The following is a 27,056-nucleotide window of genomic DNA, read 5'->3' as shown; positions in this document are numbered from 1 at the left end:
AATGTGTGTGTGTGTGTGTGTGTGTGTGTGTGTGTGTGTGTGTAAGCTTCTCCCCTGTTCCCAGAGGACAGAATAAAACTTCAAAGGCATCCAGATTATCTTTCATTAATGCAAATCAGTGTGTTAGAAATGAAGTGAAATATATGAATGCAGCGACAGAGATTGTTGTGGAGTGGATGGCTTTCTTGGTCTTTTAGCAAATGGGGTTCTCTCTTTCGCTCCCATTGCGCTCTCTCTCTCTCTCACTCCTCACTCACTCGTGGTTGTAAGTTCTTAATGCACCTTTTCTGCTGTTCATTATGATCTAATACCTACACTGTCAACATCATGGATGAGCTCGGCTTGCCTAGGGGCTTGAGCAATCTGCATCCGAGTGTCACAGATGACCACCGCAGATCCCCGCAGGTGATCCATCACCATGGTAACTGGACGACAGGGACCAACTAGTAATGCAACAATTGATCGATGTGCAAACTGTAATTAAAAGCGCTGCACTAATAAGTACCTTGGGAGCAATAACCATTCCACATGCATGGTCAAAGTGCAGGAGAGTGGGCAAGTGAGAGAAAAGACGGAGAGAAGATGGAGGTGGGGAGTAATGCGTGAGGGATAAGAGGGATGGAGATGGATATGGGAGGTATTAAAGATGAGTAGAGTTAGAAGGAGGGAGCAAGGGATGCTGGAGGGCTGAAATGAGTAGGCCTGGGTGAGAAGATCAAAGCTCAAGTGTTACGATGGACAGATTGAAAAGCATGGGGTCGGGGAAGGCAGAGGAGGGTGCTGTTGGCTGAATATCTAACAAGAGGAGGCCGGGGAGGAGGTTGACATGCATTGGCTGCAAAGGGAAAATATCATCTTTGAATTATAAAACAGTTCAGAGGCCTGCTTCTGTTTCTAAGCCAGATGTGCGTGCCCAACCTTTGCAAATTTAACACTGTTTACAAACCAGCGACGACTCCAAAGATGGAGCGACGGATGGAAAATGAGGAGGAATTAAAATGCGGCCCTTTGTCTCCTAATCTCTTGCCATCTCTTATTAGGCTGCACTCCCATACACATCCTAATTAAAACCCATCTTAAGTCTCAACAACAATGAATCACAAATGCATACTCCCCAAGATGTGTGGACGGGGGCAAACACAAACACACACGCTCACACACACCAAAGTCATAAACCTTGGATGGGATATTCTTCTAAATCCCTTCGTAAACAATTAGGCAAGTTATAGAGTGTTTAATGAGATAAAAGCAGATAAAACCTTGTCTTTTGTTTGTCTGTCCGTTGGGACCGTGAGCTAGGAGTTAGTTTGCGTTATCAGGATGTCTCCCCGGAGGCAGCTGCACGGCTGGAGGGCTCCAGGCATTAACACACACTGCTCCGTCTTGAGGTATGTGGGTCTGCATGTGTGGGCGTGTGTTTCAACTTCAGTATGGTGCTCCAGGTATAAAACAAGTATCCAGTTTATTCAATTTGTCTTTTTTACTTGGCTCTGTTTCTGTTTTGTTTTTTTTTTTCCTCTCCTGGCCTCTGTCTCCCCAGCCCTGAATACATGTAAGGCATCCTCTCTGAGCCTCACACACCTTCAGACAACAGCACAGCAGAGGCACGTTTCAATTGCCCAGGAGGCGGCAAATTAAACAAGGCTGTGAAGGAGAAATTCCTCCCTCTCTCTTTTCATTTGAATTTGTGATTGCTTGCTGCGGTGTTCCTGTCTGCCGCTACACATTGGGAAGCATGAAATGAGAGGAGCTTTAGTGTTTATTGAGACTCATGCAGTGTTGAGCAGACAGGATACAGTGAAATTTCATTTTCATTCATACCAGCCAGAGCTCATTCAAAGCAAATGTGCCAGGAGCGCTGCTACAACAGAGAGAGAATCACCCAAAAAAGTCTTTAGAAAATGACTGCTGCTAATACCATCACTACTTGCTTTCTCTCTCTCTCTCTCTCTCGCTCTCTCTCACTCTGCCTGCCTGTCTTTCTAGTTTATCTCTGTCTTCACCTCTCTCATCAATTCTGTTCTCATAGTCCACGCTCGCTAGTTATCACACATCATCCACTAATCAAGAGAAAGGGGGCCTGCTCTGTCAACAACGCCGCAAATCTAAAAGATCTTATCTGCCCACAACACATGTCAGCAAATATTTTGTCCCTATAAATGATTCATGCATCTTTGCATCTGATGGCGGAATTCATATCCTTGTTTACTTGTTCTCCCCCCCCCCCTTTAAATGCGATGTGGCTTTTTATATAAGACTGCAATTACCAGTGCGCAGAATAGCCAGGGAGGAAACAGCAGAAATGTCACCACACTCGACTGAGCTAAACTGGCTAAACGATGACAAGCACTCTCCCTGTCAGATAAACAGACTAACAGGCATCAGGGTTTAACGTACACTTCACGATCCTCATTAGGGACGGCTAATGCGAACGTTCAGCGCAGCAAATTGGCAAGACTTCAAAGCTTCTTGTGATATAGGAAGTGGGTAAGGGTAGCAGTACATCAGATCATATAACCTCATGACAATATAATGTGACAGATGGTTTTTTTTTTCTTCTCTCCTGACATCAAAGGGTGTGTATGTGTGAGGGTCATATATTTTTCTCCATCATCCTGAAAGATGAAAAGATGATGAGTCCTTTTGATTGTTATTGACACTTCTCTACAACAAGTCACTTGGGAAATGCGCTCACTGCTACTTTTAAGGTTACGGGTCAGCGCCCTTGATAGCGTGAAGAATAGCTCTTGTTAGAAAGTTATCCTTAGGCTTTAATTTTCTGCACAAAAGCAGTGTTATTTTCTCACTTTCTATGTCTATATTGTTTTCCCTGGGCCTGTCCCAGAGCTGCCGCTGTGTCCCCTCCCCCACACCCCCTCCTCTTTCTCCTTTACCCTCTCTACTCCCCCCCTATACTAATTTGTGTCTCGGCTAATGACACATTCATCTTCGGTCACCTTCAACACGCTGCCTCTCAAAGCGGTTCTTGACAAATGCTCTCGCTTTCTAGAGGCCACCAGTGTCAAAACATCAGAGGGTAGAGTGGCAGTGTAAATACCAACAACTGATGCTTCCTTCAGGATAATCACCACTGCTGCTGGCCTGCTCCTGGCACCCCGCTTGGCTTCACTCTTTGATTTGTGGAAGGGGGGGGTTGTCTTCTCTGTGTGCACATGCAAGCTTGCATCTATGTGTGATTAATCTATACTGAGCGAAAGGTAGGGTGCAATCAGCGCTCCATTTGCGAATAGTAAAGGGCTCTGTGACCATGAAGGGGAAATGGGAAATGGGAGATGGCGTGTCCAGTGTTTTGGCAGGGTAATGGAGCCTAAGAAGTCATTTAGGACCAGCTCTGCCCTGTCACATGCCTGTCACGGCGCTAGCTCGGCAGTGTCAGATCCGATGTGTGTCTGGTTGAGCACCGCACAGTACATTGGCATCTCCCATAGTCCCGCGTCAGTCAAAGACAACACACATCACAATCAAAAATACACACACACACACACGGGCGTACATTGCATCATAGAAAGGGAACAGAGCTGCAGCGGCCCCGTCAAGCCATCAAATCTGTCCCCGCCAGATAAACATCCTCTCGACACTGTGACATTTTTCCCAACACAAGCTGAGTGTGAAGGCTGCAAATGTGCATGGCCGTGCGTGCGTGTGTTCATGAGTTTACGTGTGCATGTCTGAGTGTTTTGCATGCAGAAATAACAGGCCCTTTATATAAAGAGCGAAATTAATGTATGACCCTGCTGTACTGGGTAATAAATCACCCGTCTTGAAGGATGGGCATTTTAATTCCAGCTCCCCTCCCTAAAATGTTACCATTAGCATTTTGTTGTGTCTAGATAAATGATTGTAAGATTTATGCAAAGAGAATTAGATGATGCCAAGTGTTTCTGGCACGGTCGTGAGAGTCAAACTCCTGTTTTTGATCAATGAGAAAAGAGCAGCAAGTTGACTTCATTTGACTTGACGTGTACTTTTAACTTTCACCCTGTCAAGTTGAATTTAATTATTTGATATTTGTCTTTTTTATGCTATAGGAACTGTATAATATTTTTCTTGCTGACGCACACTGGACAACCCATTACACAATTTAATGGCGATGAGCAGTGTAGATTGCTTTTTCGTTGTAACAAGTAACATTACATGTTAGTTTTGCAATATTTAGTTGCATTCTCATGCAGAGAGATGATCTCACGAGAAACAGCGTGATTTTATTGGTAGCAACAGGCATGAATCAACACTGCAACACCCTCTTTCACAACAGCAAACTGTAAACTACTAGAAACATTGCAGAAACAATGTGAAGAACAGTAACACTAATGACCAAGTGTACCAAGTAACATCTGATGATTTAGAACAATTTAACTTAAACGTATGTCCATAAACACATTGCTTCGGTGCATGCTGGAAAGCTCCGCCCACCTATGCCCGACAATATCACCATATTTTGCTGTTTCTTTTGAAAAAAAAAAAATCCCACATGCATTTGCCCTGTTTTTTTTCTGTTTGTGCACGTATTCCTACTTATTGGCAGGTAGCTGCGTACTAATGGAAGGTATCCAATCCTGCGCATGTGTAGCTCAGCTAGCCTTTACGTCATGGAAGTATTTGCATTATTACACAAGGACAGGTTTTAATTTTTGGTAATGCAAAAGTACTCTAACAAGTTATGTTTCTCAGTGTGAGGTGTGAAGAGTTACTTCATAATGGCAGTAAAATTATAATGTAACAAGTTACTTTTAAAAGTAACATTACCCAACACTGGCTATGACAGTAAACAGTTTTCTCTTGTCTTTGAAATGGGAAAAGTTATCATCTCCATTGGTGTCCGCAGCATAATTTTTAAAAGCCAGCATAATGGCCTTTTTTCATTTCAGTAAACACAAACTTAATAATTTTGATGTAACTACTGAGTGTAAGCCACTTTATGCCTTCTTAATTTTCACATTTTTACCCAGACTCCAAAATATTCAGTTAATTTTCAGAGAACTTTAGTCCAGAAGCGTATCTCTCGGTCAGACCACCTCCAAAGGTTTCACTTTCACTCTCCAAAGTCCTTCCACTTCCCAGCGCTCCATTTGTCCTCCTCTTCCCTTTCCACACCCTGAGCGAGGTTGAATTAATGTTTGACTGTGGGAGACTTGTAGATGGCAAATGTTCACATTCATTATGCATGACTTCCATGTTGCTGTTAATTTCTCGGAGCCAGCCAAGTCGAGGAAATGATTTTGTACATTATGTTTGTTTAATGAAATTGTCACACTAATGGAAGTGAGGCTGAATAAGATGGAGATGACTGTTTCTGTTTGTCATTTTTATGACCTCTTTTTTTTTTATCGCAACCAGTTTTCAAATCATTGCCCTCACACAGTATTTATGGACCAATGCAATACTCAAGGAATCCAGCGAGACAATGGGAAGAATTCTGTTGGATCCCTGGAAACCAATTTATCTGCTTACAGATGGTGGTGCCCTCAGCCTGTTTCTCCCTCATTTTTATCAATACTGAATATACTGTATACATGTGTAGGTCCGGTTTGCACATTTTGTATTTTTGCATCAGTGTAGGTTTGTGTACAGGTTGCACATACACTCATATTTACCCAAGGTCGGTCTGCATGTGTCTTGAGTGTTGAGGATTCATCTGTGCTGGTTTGTGAATAATTTAGCTGCCTCTAAGCCTCCAATGGCCATAGATCTCTCTAAACAAACATGCTTTATCTCACCTACACTGCACCTGAAACCAGACCAGTGTAAAGCTGCATGCCTAATCAAAGCTCCATGCTACATCACCTTAAAATCAGACTTTATACGTTCTTACATCAACTGATAAACAGTACTTTGATACCTGGTTAGGCCCATTTTGTGCTTCTCATACCATTACATTCAAGTCACGGAGAATTTAGCTGAGAATTTTTTATGTTTTGCACTAACATAAATAACTGTTGCTATGTGAAAAATGTCAGAAAGTTGTTTAACAGCACATCACAAACATATCCTCCTAAACATCAGCATGTTAGCATTTTACCTGTGAGCATGTAGCATGCTGTCATCGGCATTTGGCTCAAAGCACTGCTGTGCCTTCAGCCTCACAGATAGCTAGACTAGCTTGCCACAGATAACATTTGTAATGAAAACAAGGCAAGTGACATTTTCTTAAATTAAATCAAAGAGCCTTGCTTCCATACTCAAAACAAGTAAGTCAACTTTTAAAATGTAGACAATAAATAATTATTTCATTCATAGTTTTTACAGTGAAGACCTGTTTCCTATCTTGCAACAATTCACTATTGCCTATCCAGATAACCCAAAATGACATATCTTCTTGCATAAATATAAACAAATATAAGTAGTGTTTTGCAAGTTACTTGTAAGGATTAAGGAAACACTGCTTTTCAAAGAAATCACATGTGATTATGTAAATGAATAATGCACTGGTACTCTAATTTTTTCAAATATGTGAAAATAAGGATAAATGACATTCCCTTGCAAGGCAAGGACCCTGTCTCAACACGAAGAAACATGTAAATGCAAATTTCTCAAAGGTTATGAGTATTGTCACAGTAAATAAATGTTACTGTATTGTATAGAGGCGGAAAAAAAAACTCCCCAAAACAACCATTATCCTTCATACGCCTCTTCCATTTAACTTTCACATATCAGCGTTAATCCCTTTGTACACAGAACCTTTTGTGCAAATGCTTAAGTGTATGCACATGTGAATGGTGTGTGTTTGTTGCAGTGGTGCTGATGCTGCCTCTAACCCAAAATCCATCACTGAGTCCAGCCATGCGATTACAGCCTGCCATGGGAAACGCTGACTACTGCTGCTACTCTATTAGGCAAAGTGCTTGTGGTTGTGTGTGTGTGTGTGTGTGTGTGTCTGTTTGTGTGTGTGTGAGAGAGTGAGAGAGAGAGAATGGGTATTATCCCAGACCAGGTGCTAAGTGCTTCTCACTACCCTCTTTTTGGTCCAGGACCATTTTCTCACATGCCGCACCTATCCCTCGCCACTCCAGGGTTGTGAATCAGTCCGTCCTGCAGAAGAGTGAGATTACTGTATACTGCATTGCAACGGATGGATTTCTACTCTACCGCTTTCCATTTCCTTTCACCCCATCCTTTTGGTGTCTCCTGTTCTCGCTCAATAGATAAATACTTTGTCCAAAAGTCTTTACCCACTAGAATTTTTTTTAAACAACTGCAAGGAAAGATATGAGGAAATGTCTGCATATGTGTGTGCATTCTTTATGTATTGCATACCACACATGTGTGTTAGTGTAGGAGGCCAGGCGGGCTGTGAAATAGGGATTGATGTGTCCATTTGGAGACAGGTGTTTAGAGTGTGACTGAGGGCTGCGGCAGCGTCACTCCGCCTCGGTCTGCTGCCTCTGTCGGCGCGGCTCCACCACTGGCCTTGATTACTTGTTGTTATTGGAGTGTGAAATCTGAATATGCCTTTTCATCACTCAAAGTTTGGCTTGTGTTGGTGCAAGGAGGCGCGTGGGCAACAGCAAAGCATTTGGTTTTATGATGTGGTGGCTGGGCAGTTTGTGTTGCTCAGAGTTTGAACTGAAGGTCTTTATTTATATCAAAGCACATGCTAACTTTCAAAATCAACACCATATTTGCAATAGATTTTCCACTTTTTCCTCTGTTTACTTTTCTGTCTCCTTGTGTCAGATGGCATTTGCAATACCACTCTATAAGTATATTTTAGATTAAGATTTCCTCTAAATGACCTCATGCTGTAAGCTGACAGCCAGACAGCTGAGCGTTTAAATAGCTGGAGTGTGTTATAAAAAGACAGAGAGCACCTGGTAAAAGTCTATTAATCTTCAGGTGCTTGGAGGAGACATTCGTTATCAGAGCTCGGGAATTAAACATGAGCATGAATTCTTCAGAGGCGCAATATAAAAGAGTTGGATAATTTTAGAAAGGATCACTCCACCTGTAATTTTAGCTCCCCTCAAAGGCCTCTCTGTTTCTGCCGTTTAGAACTAATCCCTTTTGGAATTTGAAAGCTGTGTTCTCCAATATGTATTCACAAAGTGGATTAAAGAGACTCAATAGTTCAGGTTTTGTTTTTCATGTGATTAAGTGAAACCTGTGAGAGTGATTAGATTTTCCAGCAAAGGGAAGAATGTGAAAGACGAAAAAAAAACATGTAAAAACTTGCTATTATGCCAGCAGCAATTGCAGAAGGAGCCATTTTGACTGTAAAATGGCAAAATATTTGGCAGTGTAATCACTGTGGCTGATCTCGAAACAGGTTGCAAAATAAATGCTCGTTAATTGCGTTAAATCTGTCTGTCATTCTTTGTATCAGAACGCGAAACCTGCTGGTGTTTATTTTTTGAAAAGCACATACAAGCAGCAGGTGTGTTTGTGGGAGGAGGATCTCTCGGTGCTGTTTACAGCGTTTTGTGGCGCCTGTGATATCACAGCACAGAGTGATTGATTATTCTGACCATGGCACTGACTGCTTTACACAGATTAGCCTTTAACCTTATAGGTGAGAGATCACATCAGCTGCCGAGAGGATGATAGGTGGGAAACGGATTGGTCCTAATTTACTGTCCCATTATCACACCCCTGTCAGGAAGGACTGGAGGGAATGAGAGAGGGAAGGACAAGGGGAGGGGGAGAAAGGGGGGAGATAGAGCAAAACAGAGACAAACAGAGGGAGAGAGAGGGATTAATCGACAAGGAAGGCAGATGAGAGAGAGCAAATCCACCGCAAAGCGTTGAGAAGCAGGAGCCAAAATTGTGCCCTAATTCTGATGTTTATTTTATCTGAGGTGGCAGGTGTGCCGGGTCCACAACCTCGCATGCTGCTCTGGCCCGTTCTCGCTTGCTGTGTGGCTCGCCTAGAGATAAGACTGTAATGAAGCCGGATGGGAATAACACAGACCACCAAAGGAAGCCTTCGGCCAGACAGCCAGACCCGCTTCCAACCCTCCTCTCTCGGCCCTTTGTCTCACGACATAAATTTGCTCCGTCATCCCTGTCCTGCTGGCTCTGTTTGTTTAGGGACTGTCGATGGAGGAAAATAAGTTGCACTGATTCCCATTGGGTAGTCAAGCCACTGGAAGCCCCGTGTTTGTCTTATCACACAGACTGCTTTAAGCGAGGAAGTTCAAGCAGTGAAGCTAGATGTGGACTTTCAAAGCTAAATGATCCAGTTAGCTCTGCATCATTCAAGGCTAATAAAAGACATTTAGGATCACTAGATGTCATTCATTCCTTTGAGGGGCTTAAGGTTTAAGAGGAGGATCTAATCAGCACAAGTCTAATTAGCAGCAGCCTAATGAGCAGAGGTGTCTTTGGAATTTATTTTCCCTGTGGTTAGCATCATCACAAATGTCTGTTTCACCAGTGCCTTTTATTATTTGTCAAAGCTGCAGAGCACGTAATGCTGCTAAAAAAAAAAAAAAGTAACACATAGCAGTAATGTCAGATGCTCAAAACTCATCTATGAGTTGTAAAGATTTCATCGACATTGCTTTGTGTTGTAGTTCTGTGGCTTTATACTGTAACCTTATTGCCTGAATTGAGTTATCATCCATTTGGACCTAAATACAGCATTAGAACCAAACCCTTAACCTGTTGTACTCTATGATCACAGTTTTTAGGTACCAAGATTCTAATAACACATTATTGAAAGATGATGATGAATTTCTGGTTTGAAAACAGGAGTTGACAAAATAATTTCAACTCAGGGTCACTTCTTTTTCTGAAGCTTTCAAATCAAGGACATAAAGAATGAATCATCAAGCTTAACTTGTACGCCAACATGGAAGTCCTGAACATGCTCAGAATTTTGGTGAATTTGAACATCTACTGTTGTAACATGAAAACTGAGCAAACTCCATCAATGGTTGAAAGCCCTTGAACAGGTGAGTAAGTGGACCTTCAGTTGAGATAGTTTTTTTCAAATGCTACATTTCTATTTTACACATTTTCTGGGTGTCCAAACCTGCAGATTGATGATTTCTGACCTAACCTTTTATAGAGGCAGCAGAAAATCATAGACTGTCTGTCAAACTGGATGTTTATTTGGTGTAACCTATCTGCCATTACTATACTTTACAACAACTGGTTCCATGTCAGGCATAATAAGCCATGACATTGAGGACCTACAAACCTTGACAAAATGTATTCAATTCTAACTCCGAAATGCATTCAGCTATCTGTGGCTTTGTGTGTGTGTGTGAGTGTGTGTGTATGTGTGTGTGCGCATCTGTGTGTGTGTGTGTGTGTGTGTGTGTGTGTGTGAGCTTCCAACTCTTGCAGCAGAAAAAAACAGTTGCACTGAGCTGCTCAGTGTAGCAGGTGTAAGCACAGACGCACTGACAGCACTGTGGGTTTGAAAGCTGGCTGGTGTGATGGTGTGTGTGTGTGTGTGTGTGTATGTTGATGTTTTTAGGGAGAATGGATTTTGCATTAGTGCTCTTGTTTCCTCTTTCTCCCTTCCTTTTCCCCCCCTCTCTTGTCCCTCTATCCCACTTTCTCTCTCCTCCCATTATTCTCATTCTGCACTAGAGGGCCGTCAGCGAACCCTGAATGCATTATGCTGTCTGCTCCATTGTTTGTGCTGTTTCTCTGCGCCTGTGCCCCACTCTCTCCCAATATTTGTTTTCATTAATCACAATGGGTGCCTGCTGCGGGTGTCTTGATGGCTTTTTTGGTCGTCTTTTGTTCCGCAGCGCAGCTTTTGTCTTTAGGCATTGGCTTTCACTGTTTTGTTTGTGCGTCCCTGTGTTTGTGTTGGCATGCATGTGAAAGTGTTTGTGCACATGTGCATATATATGCCCACATGCAAGCGCGTACACAGATATAGAGGTTGGAAGAAACAGAACGTCACACTCATTTCTCTTCCTTCAAACATGATAATGTATCCCTCCTTTCATGTTTTTCTTTTATCTGAGCTCATTACTGCTGTTTTCAGAGAAACTAGTGGCCACAGTGGGACAGTTTCTGTGTTACAATGTTGCTGATGCACAAACACAATCACTCACAGTTTGCTGACATTCTTACACATGTCACATTAACTGTTAAATAGGATGTTTTTACATTGATTATTTATGTTCAACAGATGCATTAAGTCAAAAAAAAGTCTTTCATATGATAACATGCTGAAAATATACAATGGTGTTTAATATAGCTAACCAAAAGAAGTGGATTTCAGCCTGTATATAAAGTATATATTTCATGAGAACAGGTGGTTGATTTTGCCATACATATATTTTTGAAACAGAACATTTATGAGCTCAAGCTGAACATTTACTCAGCTTCCATGCTTCCATTATTGAGGGTCTTGTTAGTTTGTTTGGCCCAGATGGGTGGTGTTGCCATAAGGTGGATAAATAAATCATTTCTGAAGAAATATTAAAACTTGTCTGTTGTTTTCTCCCCTCCTACCCTCCTGCTCCCCGTTCCCGTGTTGCCTGCATTCCCTCTGTCTCTTTCTCTCATTCATCCTTCTCATTTTTTTCCGCATTTTCATGTCTCTCTCTAGCTCTGCTTGCCTCTCTTCGTCTGATGTGTGATTCACAAGGTTTTTGTTCTCATTTTTGTTTTGTGTTCCGAGGCGCTACATTTCAACACACTCATACTCACAGAAACACACATGCATGCACACCATTCCTCCATGCCTGAATGTATAGATTTGCCCACTGTTAAAATCCTCAGCTGCTCCACAGGATCAATTCCAATTAAATATCAAATAGGGCTTCTATTTTCTCTTCTTCGCTGGCTGGCTCTGCAGTCTCACAACAGCGTGTGGTCCAGAATTTCTCTGCTCTCCTATCTGCCTCCAACCTTGTCTGACTCTGATATTCCTTTTTTCTTTACAGTATGTCCTTTAATATGTGTGTTCGTATTTCCTGTGCTATGGTACAGTGGTGCATAATTAGGACAAGATTCAGTAGACATCCATAGTAGGATGCTGTGTTTCAGTGACCTAAAGCTGTCTTATCAGTATGATAAGCAAACCAAAGTATAGAATTCACTGTGCAGCTGGAGACAAAATCATTTATAGCCTCAGCCTCGCATAAAATAACATTCATAGCAAATGTGTGCTTTCATGGGTAGAGAAAGCAATAAAAAATAACTAGTGTGACATGTCAGCTGCTCAGTGAAAGTCTGTAAATAAACCGTTCACTGACTTAAAAAGTCAAAGTTGATCTGAAAAAGTGGCATCTGGTGGCAGTTCAACACCTCTTTACTTTCACTATTGCACCTGCAAAGTTGCATCATTGTGAACGCCAAACTGTGAGTGAGTGTGTGTGTCTGTATTCATGTGCAAGTGTTTGTGTCTATATGTTTGAGTGTGAGTGTGTGGGTGTACTTGAACCCAAATGCAGTGTGTGTCAGATGATGTGGCAACAGTGGACCAGGCAGTGTGGAGCCCTTTTTTATTCTACCCAAGGCAATTCTTGTGGATAATAGTGTGTGTATGTGTATGTGTGTGGGTGTGCGTATGCCTGCAAGTGTGTCAGTGTGTATCAACTGAAAGTGGAGCTGATAAGAGCTCCAGGGATATCTCTATCTTCACACTCTTTTCCAACAAGGGCCATTCTTCCAAAAATGGACATTGAACATTGAGGCCTTGACCTGATTACATCACCTAAGTATGTACCTGTTGTACTCAGTATGTGAGCTCTTCACTGCCAAAGTAAAAAAAACAAACAAAAAATCTCTGAACTTTGACCATGCTTTACAGTTTGCAAACATTCAAATGTTATTTAAGTTTGACTCATTTGTCTAAATGCAGGCATTAGGTGGACTACAATGCTAAATGTGTGTGGACTCCTAAACAAAGTCTGTGGACTTGCAATGTGCAATATACTAAACTCTTCCTTAAGGCCTTTACACATGAGTTTGGAAACGATTGCAGGGATTTGCCAACCCTATTGATAGACAATAAAGTTGATATTAGGGTTTTTTTTTATGTTCAATGCCAAAATTCTTGCTGTCTACAATATCTCTGCATAGGCCGTTTCACAAATACAGCTGTCTTGGATTTTGAGGAGCGAATGACATACGTAGATAGTTTGGGAACATTGCAGGAAAAATTAGCCTTCCAACACAGTGAGAGTAATGGAGTAACCGTCTTGTTTAGTTTGAAACACATGTAGGCCTAACATGCAAGTACTCCCTATACCTGTGACTTTTCTGCTTTCTAAAATAGATCAAACATATTTATATCACCTTGCAGTGTATTTGCAATCAAAAATATAGTATGACCAGTATCATTAATCCATTAAAATTATAATAATATCTCTCTATATAAAGCAAGGAATCCTTGTCTGTCTGTCTGTCTGTACGTATGTATGCATGTATATATGTATGTATGTTTGACCTTCACATATCTCAAGAACTGTTCAGCCGGTCTACATCATACTTAGCGAATGTATTGCTGGGGACTCAAGGAAGTGCAGTGTAAAGTGTGAAGTTGTTTGGATGAGTGGCTCTTGAGAAATATATACAAATACTTCATAAACAATGTTGATTTGCTTCTTCTTCTGCCCATGGAGTCAACAAGCAGATATATGGACAGCACCACTCTGCCATTACAACCCACATTGTAGTCAGAGGTGGAATTACATCCATAGTGTTAATGACTTGAAAAAGTTTAAGAGACTTAAGCTCTACTATCATGAACAAAACTCAGCATGTACGTTCAAGACTTATGCAAGATGTCTCAGACATGTTTTGAATGGGCACTGCAATTCATCTAACTAAAAAGCAAGGAATCTCTGTCTGTCTGTCTGTATGTGTGTCCTTTGCATATCTTGAGAACCGTTCATCCGATCTACGTCACACTCAGGGGGTGTATTGCTGGGGACCCAAGGATGTGCACTTTCCAATTCTGTACAATTTGGACATGCAACACAATATTAATAAGCTTTGAATAAACAAGTGAACAGCGAGCCGCTCAGCTTCGTGTCTGAGTGCAGTGGGGGCTGTTTCATATAAACACTGTCACATCACAGCAAGGTGAGGCTTCTGGGCTCTGACTTGCTGAGTAGGATGAAGACACGCGCTCTGGTCAGTTAAACTGCCTGAGAGAGAAGAACGAACATACACAGGAGAAAAAAAACAGAGGTGGAGACAGTAAAACTAGCCAGAGTGCAGACAAGTTTGACTGGCAGCAGAATCAACCAATGGAAGGCTTCTATAGTTCAACCTCTGTTTAGTCTCACACGTAAAGTTTTTGTCTGGATTTGAACTATTTAATTTATTTATTAATTACGTTTTAATTGATATGTTTGTCAATTGATACATACATATGCGGTTCTCGAGAATCAATCGGCCCGTTCTGCACAGGCACGTTTTGAACGGGCACTGCACTCATACTTTTAAAATGTGTTATTATTAATATATTGCTATTTAATATAATATAAATTAATTCCAACAATATAATGAATTATTTAACTGGTACACATCAATGTATTATATTTGTCTTTACAATGCAATGTTATAACAGCTTTCAGTCTTATGTTTTTTACATTCTTACCACTGTAAAGTGTACAAGGTGCACACTGGCAGTGAGAAACGTCAGATTATTGACTTTTCTGTTGAAAATGGCATTTATTTTGAGTTCTGATGGTTTTTGTTGACATTCAGGCTCTGAGGATATCTGTCTGTCAATGTGATATTAAAATGTCTTTCTTTCGGTCTGTGATGGGATATCACGGTCTAATGGAGACAGTTTTCTTCTTAGTTTTTCAACTCTCCAGCTCTCAAAGCTGTTAATCTCCTTTTCTTTTCATTTAAACCCTGTTTCCTTGGTACTCTCACTGTTTTTAAAGGAAAACTTTTGCTGCAATGTTCCCAAACTATCCCGCAATGCATCGCACTACCTACATCATTCACTCCTCAATATCTAAGATGGCAGTATTTGTGAAAGGTATGGTTAAAATTACAGAAAGATTGTAGTTAAAAAAAAAAAAGAAAAGAAAAAATGCTCTATGGAGTTTCCTTGTAAATAAACAAGGTTAGTTTGTGTGTATCCTTGAGGTCTAGCAAACATATTAAATGCATTGCCTTTATTATTAATAATTGCAAAGCCAAATTATTTGAAAATTTAGAAAGCATTCATATTTACTTGCTAGCAATCTTCCTCTTCTTTCTGTACCTCTCATGCATAAGAGCAAACCAAACATTGCTTCATAAACACCACAGGGTACCTTTCAGGTATGATTAGAGTTAGGCAACTAAAACACAGTTTAAAAATGCAAACGTTAACTGCAGTCTCCTGCATAAAAGTCTGATGGACTCCACGCTTATCGTCCACTCCCACTTCACACACCCTTACTCTCCACCTCTCTACATTGTGCGCACTACTTCCTACGTCGGCACTGACTGTTGCATCGGACATAAATCCTGTGGTACAGATTCCTACAGTATAGATGTAATTCCTAGGGATACTGGACTAGATTTCCCGGATTTTGAGTGATAAGGCCTGGTTTGCTAGGGGTACTATCATGTTGAAACTGTTGCAACAAAGTTGGAAGCTGAAGTCTAAAACTGTATACTACAGCATCAAGCTTTTTCTTAACTGAAACTAAGAGGTCTATCTGAAACTGTGAAAAACAGACCCTGACAAAACTACACAAAAGAATGTGGACAGGCGTGTCTGCATACTTCTGGTCATTTAATATGCATCTAATATGACTGCAGACACCTTAAATTAATTCTGTAATCTATAAGAGGCATTGTGTCATTTAATTGGGTGAAGTTACACACAAAACCCCTCAAGCCATGGCAATGGAAAGGCCTATCTCCTCTGCACACACACACACTATACGTGGCTGTGTAAAGTAGTGGACATTCATAAGTCCCTCTGATCCCCCTGATTAAAGAAATCCCTCCAAGCTTCTAAAAACCAGAGTGAGAGAGGGTGAGAGAGAGAGGCGGTGAGCTCATTCATTTGTGCATGTTATATTATGCCTCAGTGGATTGACCTTTGACTTCATGCTCTCTTTCCTTCTCTCCCTCTCTCTCTCCTGGCACATCCTCAATACTAAGCCTCAATCATCAGAGCTACAGAGAATTAATGAATTATAAATCCCCCTGGATACATTAACTAGACCCACTTCATACGCCAGGACTCAAATTACATCAATATACGCTTTGTGCATTTGTAAATGTCTATCAATTATTGATGTGATGTCATTACCTAAGCAATATCTGTCATGAATGAGTAATATGTGTCATGCCGCAGTGTTGCCTAATCTTAAAATTGTTTCAAACAGGCCGGATTCATGGGATTCATATCACCACAGGAATCCAGATGAAGAGGGGATTGAACAGCAGCCCTGAACTGGATGTTCCAACTTTATTCCTTAAGGCGGCACTTCACTGATTTTACAGGCTAAATTTAATTAAGTAGTCACAGGGAGTACAACATAGCCTTCAAAAACTGTTGCATAATGTCTTCTGTAGCACTGGTGGAGCTCTTTAAAGTCTAAGAAAATATCCCTGATGATGTCATTAGGTGATGATGTTATCTTGGCTTGGGCTCAGAGACTTCTTCCTCTTAAGAACTTGCAACAAACGTTCTCTTTGAACTCTTTTGCTTATATTGCATTATGAAAAATATTGCCCTAGATTGACTAATTTTGCTCATTCTGTCCATTACTCATGCCTGGCTGTAACTAACCTCTCTTGTCAAGGCAGAGTCTGGCATTCTCCACTTGTCCAGCAGCTGCCCTCAGTTTGTCAGTACAGGAGGCATTCTGTTGCTGTGTTTAATCGTCCGTCTATGTGCTGGTGACCCACATGCAATACTGTACTTGAACCAAGCAGCAATATCTATGACTTGAGGTTGAAGCCAATGTGGAAGTCCCTTAAGTGCAAAGCCACTGATGGCCGCTTGATGCTGGCTCCAAAAAATCCCTGGCTCCAATAGACTCCCATTCAAAAAGCTTCAAATTCTCTCTAGAAATACAAAGTTGATATTTTTTTTCAATGAGTCTTTATGGTCTCAATCACTAAATTTTGGCCCTGTAATAAGTGTGCTGGAGGTCGTTTTGGAGATTATTGCTCTGTTAATAAGATTTGAAGACATATACTAGCTTTGATATCTGACATGTGGGTGTTGATTGACAGCTGTGATTGACAGTTCGCTCACCGGCTCTGGAACTTGTACTGTCAGACTATTTTTGCAATGTTGCAGTAAGTGTTATGTCACTTGATAACGATACCTGCCGTGTAAGCATCATTTTGCTAGAGTAGCTAATGTTAGTTCAAGTGTGAACTGCTCAGTGTTTGCGAGGTAGTGGGGCGTGTTTCCAGAGCGTGAAAGGAAACACCCCGCACTCCTTATTTGGAAAGTTCTGGCACCAAACAGAAAAGATGGTACTGACCATAAGCTGGGCTTCAAACCAGCTCCAATGTAAACCAATGGGTGATGTCACACCTCGCTAAGTCCATCTTTATATACAGTCTATGGCCTGAACGCATCCTGTGTTGACACTAACAGAGGACTGAAGCTACAGCTGCTGCTCTGCTAGTGTGCTGCTTTCACTATGCTGTACACACTGTGTTTCAGCCCTTGTTACCTAGTTACCTGCCTGTCTGTTCTTGATTCCTGCTGCCTACCTCCTTGATTTTGGTGGCGTTTGCCATTTAACCCCCTTTCACCAGCCTCTGTTTTTATTTTTGACCAAGTAAATGCTTTTTTAACATCATCTGTCTTGAGTTTGAGTCTTGAGTCCATAGATTCAAAAATATTACAACAGAGATTCGAGACCACCAATCTAGGTTCGGAACTTTGGATATTTTCGATAGTTTGTAATGTCAATCACCCAAAAACACATATAGTTATGTTTGAGTGACAGATGCCATCTAACAGCTGTAGTAATTATGACCCGGAGCAGTGGTGCAGGTCAGATGACATAAATATATGTTGACAGATTTCCTTGTAGGAGGAGGAGGGCTGGAGGAAGGCTATAACCCAACAGTGGACTTTGCAACAGGGGACCGCTGTTCATTTCCTGTTCCACATTTCCAAATGCGAGTCTTTAAAAACGTTATGATGATTGTCCCCTAACTTTAACCCTGTGGTTAATATTGTAGTCATGGCAACAAAGGTCACTTAACTATAAAGAGGAAGTAACTGTAACCCACACAACACATTTCTCTAACCTTCACAAAGTGATCATTAACCCAAACCATGATCTTTCCCTAAACCTTTCCAAGTGGTTTTTGCCTTAACCACAGCATTGTCACATCATAAAACATCATTATTTTTAACTATAATTTCTAAAGGTTTTGGAAAGCACAGACAAAACCATTATTGCTGTTAGGGGCACAGGATTAGAAAACACTCCTACGTGTCATGCTGGAGCGCACATGGTCAAAAGACATATTTGGTCGTTTAATTTGGAGGACTTGTTGATTTATTTCTAATGTAATGAAGCATACGTTTTAAAAGGGAACATTTAATAGTGTTGCAAGTCCTTGGAAAGTCACAGCTACAATTCTTTGGACATTGCCAAAACACACAGAACTGTGCCTGCACACACCCTGTTAAAATTTCTACAGCGTAAAAAAAGGAACATAACAACCAATCTCAGCCCTTTGAAGTTTCTGCATGTTGACTTCAAAGCAGTCTATACATTTCTATTTAGTTTTAAGACCTTCACTGTATTTGTGAAATGAAATTGCCTATAAAAATTCCATATTGCTCGCTCTCAGTCTCACTCACTGTCTCTCTTTGTCTTTCACTCCTCCCCTCTGATGCAGAAATCCATAGTGTTGTAAATGAAGCTGTGAGGATCGATGCTGCAGGCAGGGTAATGCCGGAGTGGTGCCACCAGTGTATTGCTACAATGATCTAGTGGTTAAAAACACATTCACAAACAGAGAGGGGAAGATAGATCTGAGCCAGCAGCACGCCCACATTGCTCTCGCCGGAGACATCATCAAATTAAACAACAACTATGATATGTTTCTGCTCGGTGCCCCCGCTACCGCACAACCATGTTTTCTTACACACACACGTTCTTTTTCTCCTGATATTGACATGAACCTCCACTGGGGTAGATTTATAATGGAATGCATGACATGATTTGTTTCGAGTTTAGGATGAAGGCCAATTAGTTTAACAAGTGCGAGACAAATCTTGTTTGACAAAAGTTGATGTCAGGGCATGTGAAACTTATCCACTGGAAGATATTTGTTAGCTGGAAGCACACACACACCAAAAGACACACACAAACAAAAGGAAAATATAAAAACATTGCCACTGCTCACACTATTCTATCCATTTATAGATTCACATCCAGGAACACATCTTTTTTTCCTAACATCTATAAGCCAAACCTAAGAACATTTTCCTGTTTGGTTACCCTGTCATCATGTGTTAGCTGCTATACATTCACCTTTCAGTATTTTATAGACTTTTATAAAATGGAGGAAAAAAAACCCAGACTTCATTGTTGCATTGCAAGCAAGCATAAACAGAAAGCAGCAGCATTGTTGCCAGCTCTGTGTACCCTACAAGTCCTTGGATAGACTCCAAGAAAGATTCCTGGAAAATCTATCTGACTTTGGATAATTCTCTCTTTGTATCTTTCATACCTCTCCCTCCTTGTCGGTGACCTTTTCGTTTCACCTCTTCTTATTTCCTGCGGGATTAACGTCACTCTACCTCTGTTTCCGTGTTGCCACAGCAGCGCTCTGGATTATGTGGACTCCTCATCCCTACAGTAAACAGCACACAGAGGCACAGATTCTCGCACACAAACACACGTCTATCAGTGTGAGTAATCTTCTGTGGGCAAACAGCAGATGAGGGCGACTCCTTTCACGTCTGCACATGTGCACGGGACAATTTATTTACCTCATATGAAGTTTAACACACCTCATATATTCAACGTCATGCGTTTTTTGAGGCCAATAAGTTTTTGATCTTGTATTTGTATTGTGCTGTACATGTGTTCCTTTTTTGTATATCGTGCACTGGTGGACAAAATTAAGAGAAGCATTTTGTCTATATATAGCCAAGCCAGTGTGCAAAGGGTCAAGAGGATTTCCCTCTCTATGTCCTGCCAGGCAGATTAGATCCCTCACCCCTGTTCACATCAGCTCTGATCAAAAGCAAACAATACACACAGGCACATTCACAGCTACACCTCTCCCTGCTAGCTGGGCAGATGAGATGCGATCACAGACCCCGATCATATCACCACCACAGAGAGAAACAAAGTGTGTTTTTTTTACCATTATTGTCATCACAGCTGTTGTTTGTGAAGTTAAACAGCAGGAAAAGAGCCCGTGAACAGACTTTATCACACCAAGTGTCCTATAGTATCCGCTAGCATACTGGGCATTATGAACACAAGACTTTGACTTGAGCCTTGGTCTGATCCTTGTCTAAAATCCACTGTGCAGCAGAGTCAACAGGCGATGGGAGCGGAGATAGCCAACTATGGGGAGTGTCAACAGGCCGCACTGCTCCGGATAAAAGCTCTGTTTGTTTGGCAAAGCTGATTCCCTCTCTATTCATCTGGTCTTGGCCTTTCTTCTACACTATTTTAGACCCTCTGCTGAACACGACAGATTACATCTGATCTCACTGGCATTTCAGGTCAACATCATCCCACCACTGGAGTCTAAAGCTCATATTCTCATCTCTGCTCTCTACCTTAATCACACTCGCTCTAACACTCTCCCTCATTCAGTGATTTTCATCCCCTCCTGCGCCTCACGCCGACCTCGCTGATTAACATTTTCGACGCAAATGCATGTTGTTCCAACACACGGAGTGGCGAGTGCTTGAGATGTAATTAGAATTAAGGATATTGATCACACAGGGCCAGACGGTGGCGGTATAAATAATAGCTAGCATGAATAAGTGAAAGCGATAGGTGAGCTTGTGGTGATTTATGTACAGACTCCTGTGGTCCACAGCATAAATCACCAACAGCCATGTTCTTATTGAGTTATGAAGCCCCATAGTTACAGCAGAATAATGGCCACCTCTATGTCTTCTGTGTGTCTACTCAATCCACAGCCACAAGATAACACCCATGGACCAATAAGCAAGTGGAGGTGTAGGTGTTTACACTGAATTAGTTTGTGGTACAGTATTATATATTCATCAGATTTTAAATCACTATGGAATAAGTCCACAGAAGGTGTGTACTTTTTTCCAGCATGTCTTAGTTAAAATTAGAACAACACTATTCAGCTTCTACTTTTAAATTAATGCAACAAAATCCAAAAGACCCACAAGAGTAATTTTGTTACAAACAGCCTATTTTATCATTTTTATTATGAGGACTTCTTGGTCAAACCACACCCAAGATAAATCATTATCACTGATTTACTATGGATGTTTTTTGTTGTTGTAGTTGTTGTTTTTTTACTTTAAATGTAAATTGTGCTATTAACATATACAGTAATTAACATGAAACAAAGTTTTAGGTGCTTTGATAGCTCTTAGAACAACTACTTTTATAACATTATGCTGTATTTCAGGTTAATTGAATGTAACTAAGTTTTGACCAACCCTGCTGAAATACTTGCTATATAGAAGTAAACATGGTCGACCAGTAGAGGGGGTACTATTTAACCTTCTGGAGGTTTAAATGGCCATTTGAATCTTGTTATTTCTCTGGAAAGAAGCTTGTCTTTACACTTCACAGGCATCTAGTTAGAGTGCCTGCAGTTTGTGCTGCATCTTTCACCCCCTCCTCCTAAGTGACACTAAGCCTCAGCAACAGGGGAGGGTTTTTAACAGGGCCCACAAACAGCCATTACCCTGAGTCTCTTAAGTGCAGTCTGTATGGTGCGCTGACAGATCAGTATCCCCTCTCCGCTACTGTGTCACTGCCATCGGCAGGGAGAAGGAGATTTCATCCAACCTGATCAAGCATGGGGAGGAGAACAAACAGCGCTTCAAACAACACACATCACAAGCAAACATGCACCACAACAGAGAATCGCTTTTGGGTTAGTGTGTCTGCCTGTGTGTTTGTGTGTGTGTATGTGTTTCCTGGTGGTGATGTTATCTGTCTTTAGTATGAAGCACTCATCTCTGTTCTAAACAAACACAGCAGTGCAGGGTAGCTTAGGTCAGCGTTGACTGCTCTCTTCCATCTCGTATTCTCTACGTGTTCCAATGACACACAAACACACACAGAACTGCCCTCCCCCTCAGAACGCCGGCTCTCTGGGGCTGTGCAGAGAAAACCTTTCATCAGACACACTCGAAGAGAAAATATTTTAGCCCAAGAGGAGAACAACAGGGGCTTGGGAAATTGATTTTGATTTGAAAGTGACAGCAAATAATGGGGCTTTGAAACTGTCCCTGAATTTGAATCTGTTTCTCATTCCAGAATGTAAATGGCTCATATCAAGACTTTTGAGGGCTAAACAGGTTTGAATTCCAACACAGCAGAGCAGCAAGGGCACACAGTAACACATACAAACACATGCACACACACACAAACACACTGGTCTGGACTTGCAAACATGCATGCACACACGCAGTATAGATGGGCACACAATAAGCCGGGCTCTGATAGAGGCATTAGTGCATCTCTTGCTCCATTGAATTGATCTCATTGCACAGGTCAGTGAATGCCTCTTTGTCTCTGCACAAATTTAAGGCCTGTAAAAATAGGCATAAAAAACAAAGTGCCTATTTTATGCAGTAAAGATCTAACACAAGGACATTAGAGATCACATTCATGCAAAACAGCATTTCCACAGTATTTCCAAACACATTCTGAAGCCCTGGTATGTTTCCAGTTGCTGTATGATGGGTAATTTGTGTTGAGGCCATCCACTTACGTTTCATGTTTTTCACAACATGGTTTCAAGCCAGTCTTAGTGGTAGTTGTGCTCAGGCTTTGGCTGTGAAAATAGGCACACATACAAAACCATATGCAAGGAAACACACACACCTACCTGCAGACAAATGCAGCAGCAGCAAATCCAGCTTCGATAACATCAGCAAGTTTGCAGAAGTAGTGACTAGCTTCATAGCAACCGTTGCGGAAAATGTTGTCCCATCTGTGAGGGTAAAGTTTTTTCCCAACTAGAAACCATGGGTCGACAGATCTATCCAGGCTGCTCTGAATGTTCGCGTTGCAGCGTACAATTCGGGACTCGTCAGCAGAGAAATTGAGGAATATAAAGCAGTGTCTTACAAGCTAAGGAAGGATATAAAGGATCTGAATTTACACTACAGGGACAGAGTGGAATCACAGTTCCAGCAACATGACTCCAAGCGCATGTGGCAGGGTCTGTGGACTATAACTGAGTATAGGTACAGGCGATCCCCAATAGTGAGTACCAACACTGCGCTGGTGGAAGAACTGAATGCCTTCTATGCTTGATTCAAGGCCAACAAACAGCTGTCAGCACGGTCAGCACCAGGACCTCACTGGGAGCGGAGAACTCACTTGCCTTACGTGGGTTCTCAAGTCCTGCGCTGATGTCCTGGCTCCAGCGTTCACAACCATCTTCAACCTCTCTCTAGTCCAGTTTGTGGTCCCCACATGCTTTAAGCGGTCCACTATTGTCCCTGTGCCAAAGATTGCTTCCCCTGCCTGAATGACTACAGCCCAGCTGCCCTCATCTCAGTAACCATGAAGTGCTTTGAGAGGTTAGTTAAGGACTACATCTGCTGCTCTTTACCAAGCACCTTAAACCCCCTGCAATTCACCTACTGCCCAAACTGATCCACAGACAACATCATCTCCCAGGTACTGCACACCACAATCTCCCATCTTGACAACAGGGGAGGGGAGTATGTTAGATTGCTGTTCATAGACTTTAGCCTAGCATTCAACACTGTTGTCTCATCCAGGCTGGCCAGTAAACTGACTAGCGTGGGTCTAAACAACCCTGAGTGCACCTGGATCCTGGATTTTCTCCAAAGCTCCAGCACCATCATAAAGTTTGCTGACGACACAGGATTGCGAATGATGATGAGGTGGCGGGCCTGTCGCAGTAGTGCCAGGCCAACCACCTGTCCCTGAATGTCAGTAAAACCAAGGAGCTGATTGTGGAATATGTCAGGAAATGACAGAGGTCTTATACCCACTGCAAATCAGCAGGACTCCAGTAGAGAGGGTGAGCAGCATTAAGTACCTCAGTGTGCATATTACTTAGGACTCAACATGGACTACACTTATTGACACTGTGACAGCAAAGGCAAGACATCAGCTGTATCACCTCAGACAGCTGAGGAAATTCAAGGTCTCACAGAAAGTCCTGCTATCCTTCTCTCTGCTGCAATGCAGAGCATTCTGATGGGGAGCCTAACCACTTGGTATGGGAACAGCCCCTCTCAGGACAGGATGGCCCTGCAGAATATTGTGCAACCAGCTGAGCGCATTACGGGTACTGTGCTCCCCTCCCTGCAGAGTCTATACAACAGGAGGTGTGAGAGCAGAGCTAGGAGAATAGTAAAGGACCCCCACCACCCTTGCAATGGACTGTTTGTGTGGCTGCGATCAAGCAAACACCTGCACAGCCACAAATCACACACTGAGAGACCGAGGAAGAGTTTCTTCCCACAGGCTATCAGAGCCATGAACAATGAACAATAAACTCTTGAAGGACAATATACCTAGGGACATTCCCCTATATATTATACTATACTTTGCACCACTGCCATTTAAATACTGTTGCCACCTTATCTGCACTGTTTATTACCATGTTTACTATTTTGCATATTTTTCTTACAACTGCTATTTAATACTGTTGTCTCTTTATCAATAGTTTCATTTTTTATTGTTTTATTGTTGGCTATTCCATTCATAGATATAGGTATAGATTTTGTAAATATTAGCTTAGCTTTTACAGTTTCTTAACGCAACAACATTTCACTACACGTACTTGTATGCATATGTGACAAATAAAATTTCTTGAATCTAGCCAACAAGCGCATCTAAAACTCTAATTAACACAATCGCTATCTTAAATGCAGATTTGTACAATGTTTTTTTTTTACCCTTGGACAGACCCAGGCTACCTATTTCCCCCTGTTCCCAATCTTTATGCTAAGCTAAGCTAACCTCTCCTGGCTTCAGTTCCATAGTTAATAGACACAGATACAGTATGGGAGTCGTATCAATTTCTCATCTGGCTATCGGCTAGAAGGCAAATAAGCATATTTCCCAAAATGTTGAACCTTTTGGTTCAATACTGGAATACATGGTGTAAAATTGTGAACTGCCTGGGAGTCTGACACAACAACATTTCACTATACGTACTTGTATGCATATGTGACAGATAAAATCTCTTGAATCTTGAAATGCAGCAAAAAAAAGCTAGACAAAACAAAAATTCTTCTAATATCTGTCAGTAGCTCATTTGCAATAATTGAATTGTTGAAAACAATTTCAGCAACCAAATCACAAACCCAAACCCAGCCTCCAAATACATCTTCCCAGTGCTGTCAAGTTGACAGCTATTTAAAAAAATGGAGTTGCCAAATTATACATCATTAAATTCAACAAATTAATCATGATTTTCGGTGACAATAATGTGGTGTAATAAAGGAAGACTGACAAACAAAGCGGGGCACATCACCACTTTCAAATTAATAGTGACTGACACCAACACCCCCACACTTAATTAATGGGAAACAAAACACAACAAGAACATCCATCTAGATACAGGAAAACAAAGAATGGGTCGGCTTGTGTCATTCTAAGTTTGTAGCCCGTTGACAGTGAAATGTAACACTGAGATTGATAGTGTTTGCGTGTGTGCGCATGCACAGGCATGCTCAAATGTTGTTTTTCTAGACTGCGGTCTCTTAAGTAGACACCTAACAAGCACTGAGCCCCTGACATTGAGTTTATACACAGGCATTATTTTTAGCAATGCTGTCATGTTTCTTGGAGTGACAGCTCCTAAAAGCTTCCACAGGCAAACCCTTCTCCTTTTGCACTCTAAAGCTATGTCTTCTTAACAGCAATGACTGGGCTATTATCTTACAAGATGAAAGCTGACGCGCTGCTATGCTTTTCATTTTTGCAAAGACCATTGCTTTATAGCCGAGTTTTTTGATGTTTGATTTGTCCTCTTATTCCTGCCTGCCGTGTGGCCACGGTCAATATTCAGTGATCATTATAATATCCGACCGTCGGATGTCAAGAGAATGTTTTTACTCCATTTAAACCGCACTTGGTCGAGAAAGGAATAGCATACAAAAGGACAGAGAAAGGGGAGAAAGAGGTCGGAACAACGTTTTAGAAAACCACTCCGGAGAAACGGGACACTCCCAGGCACTTTGTCACATCAATTAGGAATTCTATCTGGGCAATGGGATCATGGCCTGCAGGGCAGTGGACAGGACAGCCATTATATATCTTTGTGGTGTGTGTGTGTGAACGTGCATGTGTGTGTGTGTTTGTACATGTGTGACAGATAGAGAGAGGAAGAAAGAGAACTCATCCTTTGAACTATCGACTTTTGCCTCACCGACCCCAGGGAAAGCCAATTTTAGCCTGTGTTTCGCAGTAGTTTTAATTGCTTCACATTGCTAATTTCCCCTATTCACTGAGGGTGAACGCAGGCAGTGGGCGTCCTCTCTTTCTCTTTCTCTCTCTGTCTCTCTTTCTCACCAGTCAGCCACCAGTCAGTCAGGCAGTCAAGCCTTGAGGCTGTCAGAGGGGGAACAAAGTGACTGGGTGATGAGCCAGACGCCCGTTGTCTGATCACATGGACTGATGCTGTGCCAGACACCACAGCCACTGGCTCACTCAACAAGGTTCCTCTCACAACAGAGGAACGTACTTCCGACCTGGGCCTTTTATACTTTTCCTGTCTTCTTTTTTTTTTCCCTTGATGCCTCTTTCTGTTTCAGTCTTTCTCATCTGCTCGTTCCTCTTTTTTCCCATCTGTCCCTCTCTCTATACCCAGGCCGTTCTCTTTCTTTCTTTGCATTCCTAAACACTTGCTAGTTGTTCCTTCTTATTTAAATAAAACGGCAGTGAAAGATGCATGTTTATAGTCATCCCCCTCTCCCTCTCTTTTTTAAATTGTTCTCTAAGTGAGAAGGT

At 41.7% G+C, this 27,056-nt stretch overlaps 1 protein-coding gene across 1 annotated transcript in view; it reads right to left on the bottom strand.

Annotated features, from left to right (window-relative positions):
* Positions 1-19,714, bottom strand: part of LOC121901304 (BEN domain-containing protein 5-like) — a 34,401-nt gene extending 14,687 nt beyond the window's left edge. Inside the window, exons 1-2 of the transcript XR_006097238.1 lie at positions 19,609-19,714; positions 18,734-18,862 (exon numbers count right to left, since the gene is read on the bottom strand). The gene's annotated coding sequence lies outside the window, so the exon portion shown is untranslated. The remainder of the gene's footprint in view (positions 1-18,733; positions 18,863-19,608) is intronic.
* Positions 19,715-27,056: the final 7,342 nt, after the last annotated feature.

The sequence above is a fragment of the Thunnus maccoyii genome, chromosome 8, assembly GCF_910596095.1.
Source record: "Thunnus maccoyii chromosome 8, fThuMac1.1, whole genome shotgun sequence".
In the NCBI taxonomy this organism is placed as follows: Eukaryota; Metazoa; Chordata; class Actinopteri; order Scombriformes; family Scombridae; genus Thunnus; species Thunnus maccoyii.
This window is presented reverse-complemented; position numbering and strand designations above follow the sequence as displayed.